Source organism: Manis javanica, chromosome 4 (genome assembly GCF_040802235.1).
Source record: "Manis javanica isolate MJ-LG chromosome 4, MJ_LKY, whole genome shotgun sequence".
Classification (NCBI taxonomy): domain Eukaryota; kingdom Metazoa; phylum Chordata; class Mammalia; order Pholidota; family Manidae; genus Manis; species Manis javanica.
The window spans coordinates 22,158,171-22,165,638 of NC_133159.1; the positions used below are offsets into that span (position 1 = coordinate 22,158,171).

Genomic DNA, 7,468 nt, shown 5'->3' on the forward strand with positions numbered 1-7,468 from the left:
TTACTGAACATCAGGTACCTTCCAGGCACCACACCAGGGACTTTGCTGTCCTGCTCCATTTCTTTCTTTCTGTTTGGTGGCAATCTTAGTCTCCGTGTAAGAGTTGGGAATATGTCTCTGAGAAGTAAAGCAACCCGGCCAAGGCCACATAGCACGTGTGTGTCTGAGCCAGGATTCAACCTGAGGTGTGTCCCCTTGGAAGCCTGTGTTTTGTTCCACCCCACACTGCCAGGGAGGTTTGGGGCTGCTCGTGGGGCACCAGGACTCCCGGCTTCACCAAGGCCTCTGCTGGGGGCTTTGGGAGCTGCTGAGCAGAGTGGGCCTCCATGAGCCCCGGTCACTGGGGGCTCTGCCCGGCACATAGTAGGCACCAGCAATATTCATGGAATAAATCAATACTTTGAGAGGTGTGTGTGTGTGTGTGTGTGTGTGTGTGTTATATAAAACCTATACAGGCAAACCCTGTTTTATGTGTTTTGTGTTATTGTGCTTCACAGACTCTATTTTTTTTAAAAACAGAAGGCCTCTGACAATCCTGCATTAAGTCAGTCTATTGGTGCCATTTTTCCAACGGCGTTTGCTCACTTGGTGTCTCTGTGTCACATTTTGGTACTTCTTTCAATATTTCAAATCTTTTCATTACTATTGCATTAGTTACTGTGGTCTGTGATCAGTGATTACCACTTGTTGAAAGCTCAGGTGATGGTGAACATTTTTTAGCAATAAAGCATTTTTGAATTTTGTGCATTTTTTTAAAGATGTAATGCTATTGCACACTTAATAAACTGCGTTAGAGTGTCAACATACCTTTTACATTTCTGGGATACCTAAAAAGTCACTTGACTTGCTTTGTTGCGATGTTCTCGCTGCCGCGGTGGTCTGGGACTGAAGCCGCCGTGTCTCAGGTGTGCCTGTAAGCGCTTATGTATATGTAGGAAGGTATAATATCTAGGAGGAAATATCTCTGGGGGTGGGATTAGAGGGGATTTTATTTTTGTTGTTGGCAATTTTAAATGTATTTTCAGAGGGAAAAAGCAGCAAAGAGATTTCCACTGTATAAAGCTCCTTCCTCTGGCTCCCAGTACTGCTCTGTAATGAAGATCAAACTATGTCATGTTGCAGTTTAAAACCCTCGGTGGCTCCTCACCCACTGCTCTGGGACAAATACCAAATGGATGTGGCCTGCAGGCCCTGCCCCGCTTCCCTCCTTCCCTGGGGCTGGAGCTCTAGTGAAGCACAAAGAGGCCTGGATGGGAAGGAAGAGCTCAGCCCTCCTTCCTGCCCTGCAAACGCCTCCCAGTGGCCCTCCCTGATTTCCTCCTCCGTTTCTGCAGCACCCATGTGGAGTTTATCTCTTCTCTGCATAATTTCTGTGCCTGGCCCATTGCATGCATCGTGTTTTGTGGTTTGTGCTGCTCCAGCGGTGAAATCCTGCCCAGCCTGGGGTGCTTAGGGACCTGAGTGTTATGCCCAAAGTCGCGAATCCCAGAAGACCACCAAGGAGCCAACACCAATGCAAAAGCAAAGAGCCTTTATTCAAGCCAGCTGGAGCTCAATCTCTCATCTGCACCAAAGCAGGGGTGAGATTCCAGAGAGAGAGAGAGAGAGAGCGAGAGAGAGAGTTTCAAAAACACAAAGGTTTTATGGGGCTATAGGGGCAGTTGGTGGGGTAAGGTAAGGGGCGGGGTCTTGGCTGATTGACTGGGTCTAGGAGTAGTTGGCGGGGTGATGGTCATGGCTCTGGAAGATTGGTTGGGGAGTTGGTGGGCTTCTTGCTGACTGGTGGGAGGAGAACCCGAGTCCCGATTGGCTGGAGTAGGATCTGGGTCTCGATTGGCTGGAGTAGGATCCGGGTCCCGATTGGCTGGAGTAGTTTGCGCGGGAACTCTCCCGGAAAAGGGTCATGTTGGGGACATAGTTATTTAAGATGGAGGACACAGAACAAAATGGAGTTGGTCCCTGGTTTGCCCTTTCATTCACCTAGTCTCTTTGGATCGTAAGAGGGGACCCAATCATGGGTCTAATGGGGTTTCACAGTTGTAAGGAGACAAAGGCTGATACTGCTGTCTTAGCACCATTAGCTGGACTGTATTAATTCTATCTTTGATAAAAGTCATCAGTCTATTGAGGATACATGGTCCAAAGGTAAGCAAGAGTAACAGTATAACTAGAGGGCCCATTAGGGTGGAGACTAAGGTTGTTAACCATGGGGAATTGTTAAACAGAGATTCAAACCATCCTTGTTGTTGTTCCTGTTCTCTCTTGCGTTTGGCCAAGCCTTCCCGGACTTTAGCCATAGATTCTTTGACAATTCCCGAGTGATCTGTAAAGAAACAGCATTCTTCCCCTAGGGCTGCACATAACCCTCCTTGTTGTAAGAAAATTAAGCCTAAACTTCTCCTGTTCTGGAGGACAACTTCTGATAAAGAGGTTAAGGATTCTTGAAGGTGGGAGATGGAGGTTTCTATTCTCTCAAGTTCTAAATCTATTGCAGCTCTCAAGCTGTTATAATGGGAGCTTTGCATCATTAATGAAGCTACTCCAGTCCCAACTCCTGTCAGCCCTATTCCAAAGAGCATTGCAATTGTTAATGCTGAAATGGGTTCTCTCCTAGCACGTCTGATCTCACTCAAATATCTGATATATTTCTTCTTCTGAGTGATATAGGATTTTAGGAAGAAGCTGGACTAAGACACAAAATCCTTTAGTCTTATTTAAGACCTGCCCATGGACACAAGGTGTCAGGCCTGTCGAGCAGGCCCACCATCCTTCTTGGGCGGGTACATAATAGTCTGGACTAGAGGGGTTTACGGTTTTGTTACAGAGGGGTTGATATTGAAGGGGGGGTTTCCTAAACAGAGGCCGTAACCTGACACTGACTATAAAGTGAATCCTTGAGTCTTTTGGTGCCATCTACAGGCATTAGGGTTGGAAGTTGTGTTGTAATGACCCAACATTGCGATTCCCTCATAGAAGGGAGGCTGGATGTCATAGCAAGGCCAGCAAGATCGGGTAAGATTGGATTTGGTTGCATTGAGGAACCTGTAAGCTTGGAACATCAGATCTCAAAGTGGATGTTGAGAGGGGCTGCGGAAGGGAGGGTCCTGTGGGAGGGAGGTCAGGATGGGGGTGATTGTGTCTGCATCAGAGGTGTTATTGGACGCAGACGTTATGGCAGGTATAGGGGAGGGCGATGGGGAGATAGGAGTTGTCTGAGGTTTGGGTGGAGGAGGTGCTAGCACAGGGTTTGGGCCTATTCTCTGGGGCCTGGCTAGAGGCCTTTCGAGTCGCCTGAGCATAAACAAGACCCCATTATCATATCCGCTCTGGTAGAGTCGTAGTCCCCACGTATGCCCTTCTTCCCAGTTTGTTTCTTTTTTTCCTGCGTCTGTAAAGGAGATGTCAATTAGGTTGCAGGTGGGATTAGTCGTGCATTGGGTGTGAGATGTATTTCGTTGGATTTTTATGAGGCCTGGGGGAGGCTTTCCTGTCAGCCAATAGCATGTCCCAGTCTGTTCACAACCCCAATTTTTACAGAAAAAATCTGCCCACCCACCACACTGTGAGATCTTGGCACTGTCGGCCTGGGAGCCTGGACATACATAGAAGCAGGTATTTTGGAGTTCTTTCATGGAAGTCTGGGTACCGCATCCTGGTATCCCTATTCTACCTTCGTGCCAAGGGTCTTGTTTAAAGAGAGTGCACAGGTCCACAGTGAGGGTAGGCCACCAGGTCCCCCTACGGTATTGTCCCATTAACTGGACTACTACCTGTTGGGAAGCTGGGGTAATGATTTGCCATGTACTATTATAGGGGGTATGAGGGTTAGGGTCGCGGGTTTTGGCATGAGGAAGGCATAGCATAAGCAACATTAGTGGGGTAAGTGAGAAGGGTGCAGTCTTAGCTTTAGAGGATTGTCTTTGTCTGGCTGACTTTTCCATCCTGGAACAAAGTCCTTGAGAACAGCATGTGGGTCAGCTGGTCGGACGTGGGTGCAGTGGACCCAGAGAGTAATCCCGTCAACCTTGAGAGCGGTGGGAGTGGTCAGGATCACGATGTAGGGTCCCTTCCAGTGTGGTTGAAGTGTCTGGTGTTGGTGTCTCCAGACGTACACCCAGTCACCTGGATGGTAGCGGTGCGGTTCTGGAGGGGTTCTGGTCTCATAAAGAGCTTTCAGCTTAGGCCAGACCTGCTCATGGGTTTGTTGCAACATTTGGAGGGAAAAAAGGAGTTGGTGATCATCAAATTCAGCAAGTACCTCAGGTTTGAGGGTGGGAATAATGGGTGGAGGGATGCCATACATGATCTCAAAAGGAGTAAGTCCCATCTTATATGGGGAGTTAACGCACCCGATAAAGGGCAAAGGGGAGGAGAGTCACCCAGTCCCTGCCAGTCTCTAGGGCTAGTTTAGTTAAGGTCTCTTTTAAAGTTCTGGAGCTTCAGGATCCATGGGGGTGTACTGTCTGAAGGCCTCCATGATCCTTTCTAGAAATGCCGCTGGACTTTCATCCCTGCCTTGTTGAACATTATATACCTTAGCCAAATTAGTGGGCTTTCGTGCAGCCGCCCTGAGACCTGCCAACAGAGTCTGGTGATAGACCTGGCGTCTCTCCTTACCTTCTTCTGTGGAATTGTAGTCCCAGTTTGGACAAGAGAGAGGAAAAGCCAAAACTGACTTTCAGGCTTCCACCTGGATCCTTTCCCTCTCCTCAGGGGTAAAAAGAACCTGTAAGAGCTGTTGGCAATCATCTCAAGTGGGCTGATGGGTAAAAAGAACAGTGTCTAAAAGGTTAATAAGATCTTTGGGATTTTCTGAAAACTTAGCATTCTGAGTTCTCCAGTTATAGAGGTCACTAGTGGAGAACGGCCAATAGTGCATTGGCTGTCCTCCTGTTTCATCAGGGGGCCCTGCGGTGTGCAGGGGGAGGACAGTTGAGTCAGAGGGTCCTTGGCTGAGGACCGCCCGACTGACTTGGCCCTGTGTCCCCGCAGCAGGCATTCCTCCTTCAGGAACAGGAACTGGTTCTTCTGGAACCAGTTCTTCTGAAACCGGTTCTCCTCCATCAGGTTCTACTGGCTCTGCTGGTGGGACTGTTGGGAGGGGCTGATAGGGTGGTGGAAAGATTAACTCCTCTGAGATGGTGTCCTGCAGGACCAGGTAAAGGGAGGGTTTGGTTTCTTTAAGTTCTGAGTCTCTCTGAGACTTTGGGACTGGATCCCATAGGGCCAAGACTTTGGGCATGGAACCTGTCCTGGATGGAAGGAAAGGTTTAAGCCTTGAGGGCGGATTCTCAATCAGGTCCTGCCAGACCAAGATGTAGGGAATTTGGCCTGGACGGCCCTGGGCTTCTTTCCTGAAGATAATCTTTAGCCTGTAAAGGCGTGGTTAGATCAAAAGTTCCCTCCAGCAGCCAGCCAAAGTTAAAGGACAGCCACTTGGAGGTGAAGAAAACACGAAATTTTCCCTTTTTGACGTCCATGCTCAAATTGTGGGCTCTCTCCCTAATGTCTGAAAAATGGTCTGTCATGAGAGACAAGGGGGGTCATCTGGATCTGTCCCATTTCTTCCATCAACAAGAAGACTAAGATAAACATAACAACCAACAGGCACCTACAGAGAAGAATCTGCCGCGGCCACGGAGGCAAAACTGAAAGTAAGTTGAGGGCTTGTCAGACTGCAGCGGCCGACTTTCCTCACAGATGAGGACTTGGTTCTCCAGACAGGGGCAAGGGACGTCTCCCAAGACCCCCGGTCAGTGACCTGCCAGCGCGTCTGCCTAAGTCAATGCCAACCCTGATACAGATTGGAGCTCCTACAGGCTTATACAGGCTTGTTCGCAAACAAAAACAGTGAGACACAGACAGACAAAGACAGACAGATAACTGAGTGCACTCACCAGCCACTGGCCCTCCGGGTTGGGGGTCCTGGGGGCCTCTGGGATTCCAGACAAGCCCCCAAATGTTATGCCCAAAGTCACGAACCCAGAAGACCACCGAGGAGCCAACACCAATATAAAAGCAAAGAGCCTTTATTCAGGCCAGCTAGAACTCAATCTCTCATCTGCACCAGAGAGAGAGAGAGCGTTTCAAAAACACAAAGGTTTTATAGGGCTCTAGGGGTGGTTGGTGGGGTGAGGGGTACGGTTTTGGCTGATTGGCTGGGTCTAGAGTTAGTTGGTGGGATGATGGTTGTGGCTCTGGTGGATTGGCTGGGGAGTTGGTGGGCTTCTTGCTGACTGGTGGGGGGAGAACCCGAGTCCTGATTGGCTGGAGTAGGATCTGGGTCCTGATTGGCTGGAGTAGGATCCAGGTCCCGATTGGCTGGAGTAGTTTGTGCAGGAACTCTCCAGGAAAGGGGTCATGTTGGGGACATAGTTATTTCAGATGGAGGATGCAGAACACAATGGAGTCAGGCCCTGGTTTGCCCTTTCACTGAGGCCAGGCCTGGTCTGTGGAGCAGCTGTTCTTCATTGGCCTCCTGTCCCGGGCACTCCTGTACACATTCTGGAGTAAGGAAATTCACTTATGACATGTGACAATGACACTATATGTAGAAAGAATGGAGGCTCCATGTGGGCAGGGGGTTCTGTTCATTTTCTGTATGGCTGCTCCTTCCTTCACCTGCAGCACTGGCCTCAATACCTGCTTCCCTCCTGGAAATATGGACACTTCCAGCTGAGCTCTGCCTTTCCTTCAGGTGCCACTGACTCTCCTGGGCACATCCTGCTTCATCCCCACGCCAGCTGGCGGCCTTTGTCCACTGAAGCTTTATGGGTGATTTGAATCCCATAATCAATGTGCCAGGAGGGCAGGGGACAGAACTGATTGTGTAAGCAGCACACACTCCCCTGAAAGGCCTGGCCCGGCCCAGTCAATCAATATACCTGTGACACTGTTGACTCCGGCCTCAGATCAATAATGCTAACACAGGTGGGTGGGAGGGATGGAATTTCTTTTTCTCTCCTCCTGTCTTTTCTGGAATCACCAACCATCTTTCTTGAAAATAAATGTCTCTCCTCCTGCCAGCCCCTCAGGCCCTGGTTACTCCACACCTGGATGGAGCTCTGGGCAGGGCTTCACATGCTGGGCTCCCCTCCTCCATCAGCCCTGGAGGTGGGGCTTCAGCCCTGGAGGTGGAGTTGAGTCACTCACCCAAGAGGGCCATCCAGGAAGTGGCAGAGCCTCGGTTTGAGCCTAGGATCAACTGATTAAAAATAATCACAGCAAACATTTATAGTAATGGCGAGCCCTTCCTGTGACTGGGGAAGGTGGATTTGGAGAGGAGGGACTCTGAGCTGGGTCCCGGAGGACCGATGAGAGCGGGCATGGGGGCAAGAAAGGAGAGGGCGCTCTAGGGGTGAGCAGCAGGGACCAGGACAGGCAAGGGGAGGGAAGCGCCGGCGGCTCCCAGGCTGGAGGGCAAAGGGCTGGCTGGGAGAGGAGGTAAGGCCTTGAACGCCAAGGAAGC

At 50.0% G+C, this 7,468-nt stretch overlaps 1 long non-coding RNA gene across 1 annotated transcript; it reads right to left on the minus strand.

Annotated features, from left to right (window-relative positions):
• Nucleotides 1-1,516: 1,516 nt before the first annotated feature.
• LOC108388406 (uncharacterized) lies at nucleotides 1,517-6,182 on the minus strand. The gene is made up of 2 exons (XR_001851068.3): nucleotides 5,898-6,182; nucleotides 1,517-4,189 (listed from the first exon to the last, which is right to left on the minus strand). It is a non-coding gene; the product is annotated as an uncharacterized lncRNA (long non-coding RNA).
• Nucleotides 6,183-7,468: the final 1,286 nt, after the last annotated feature.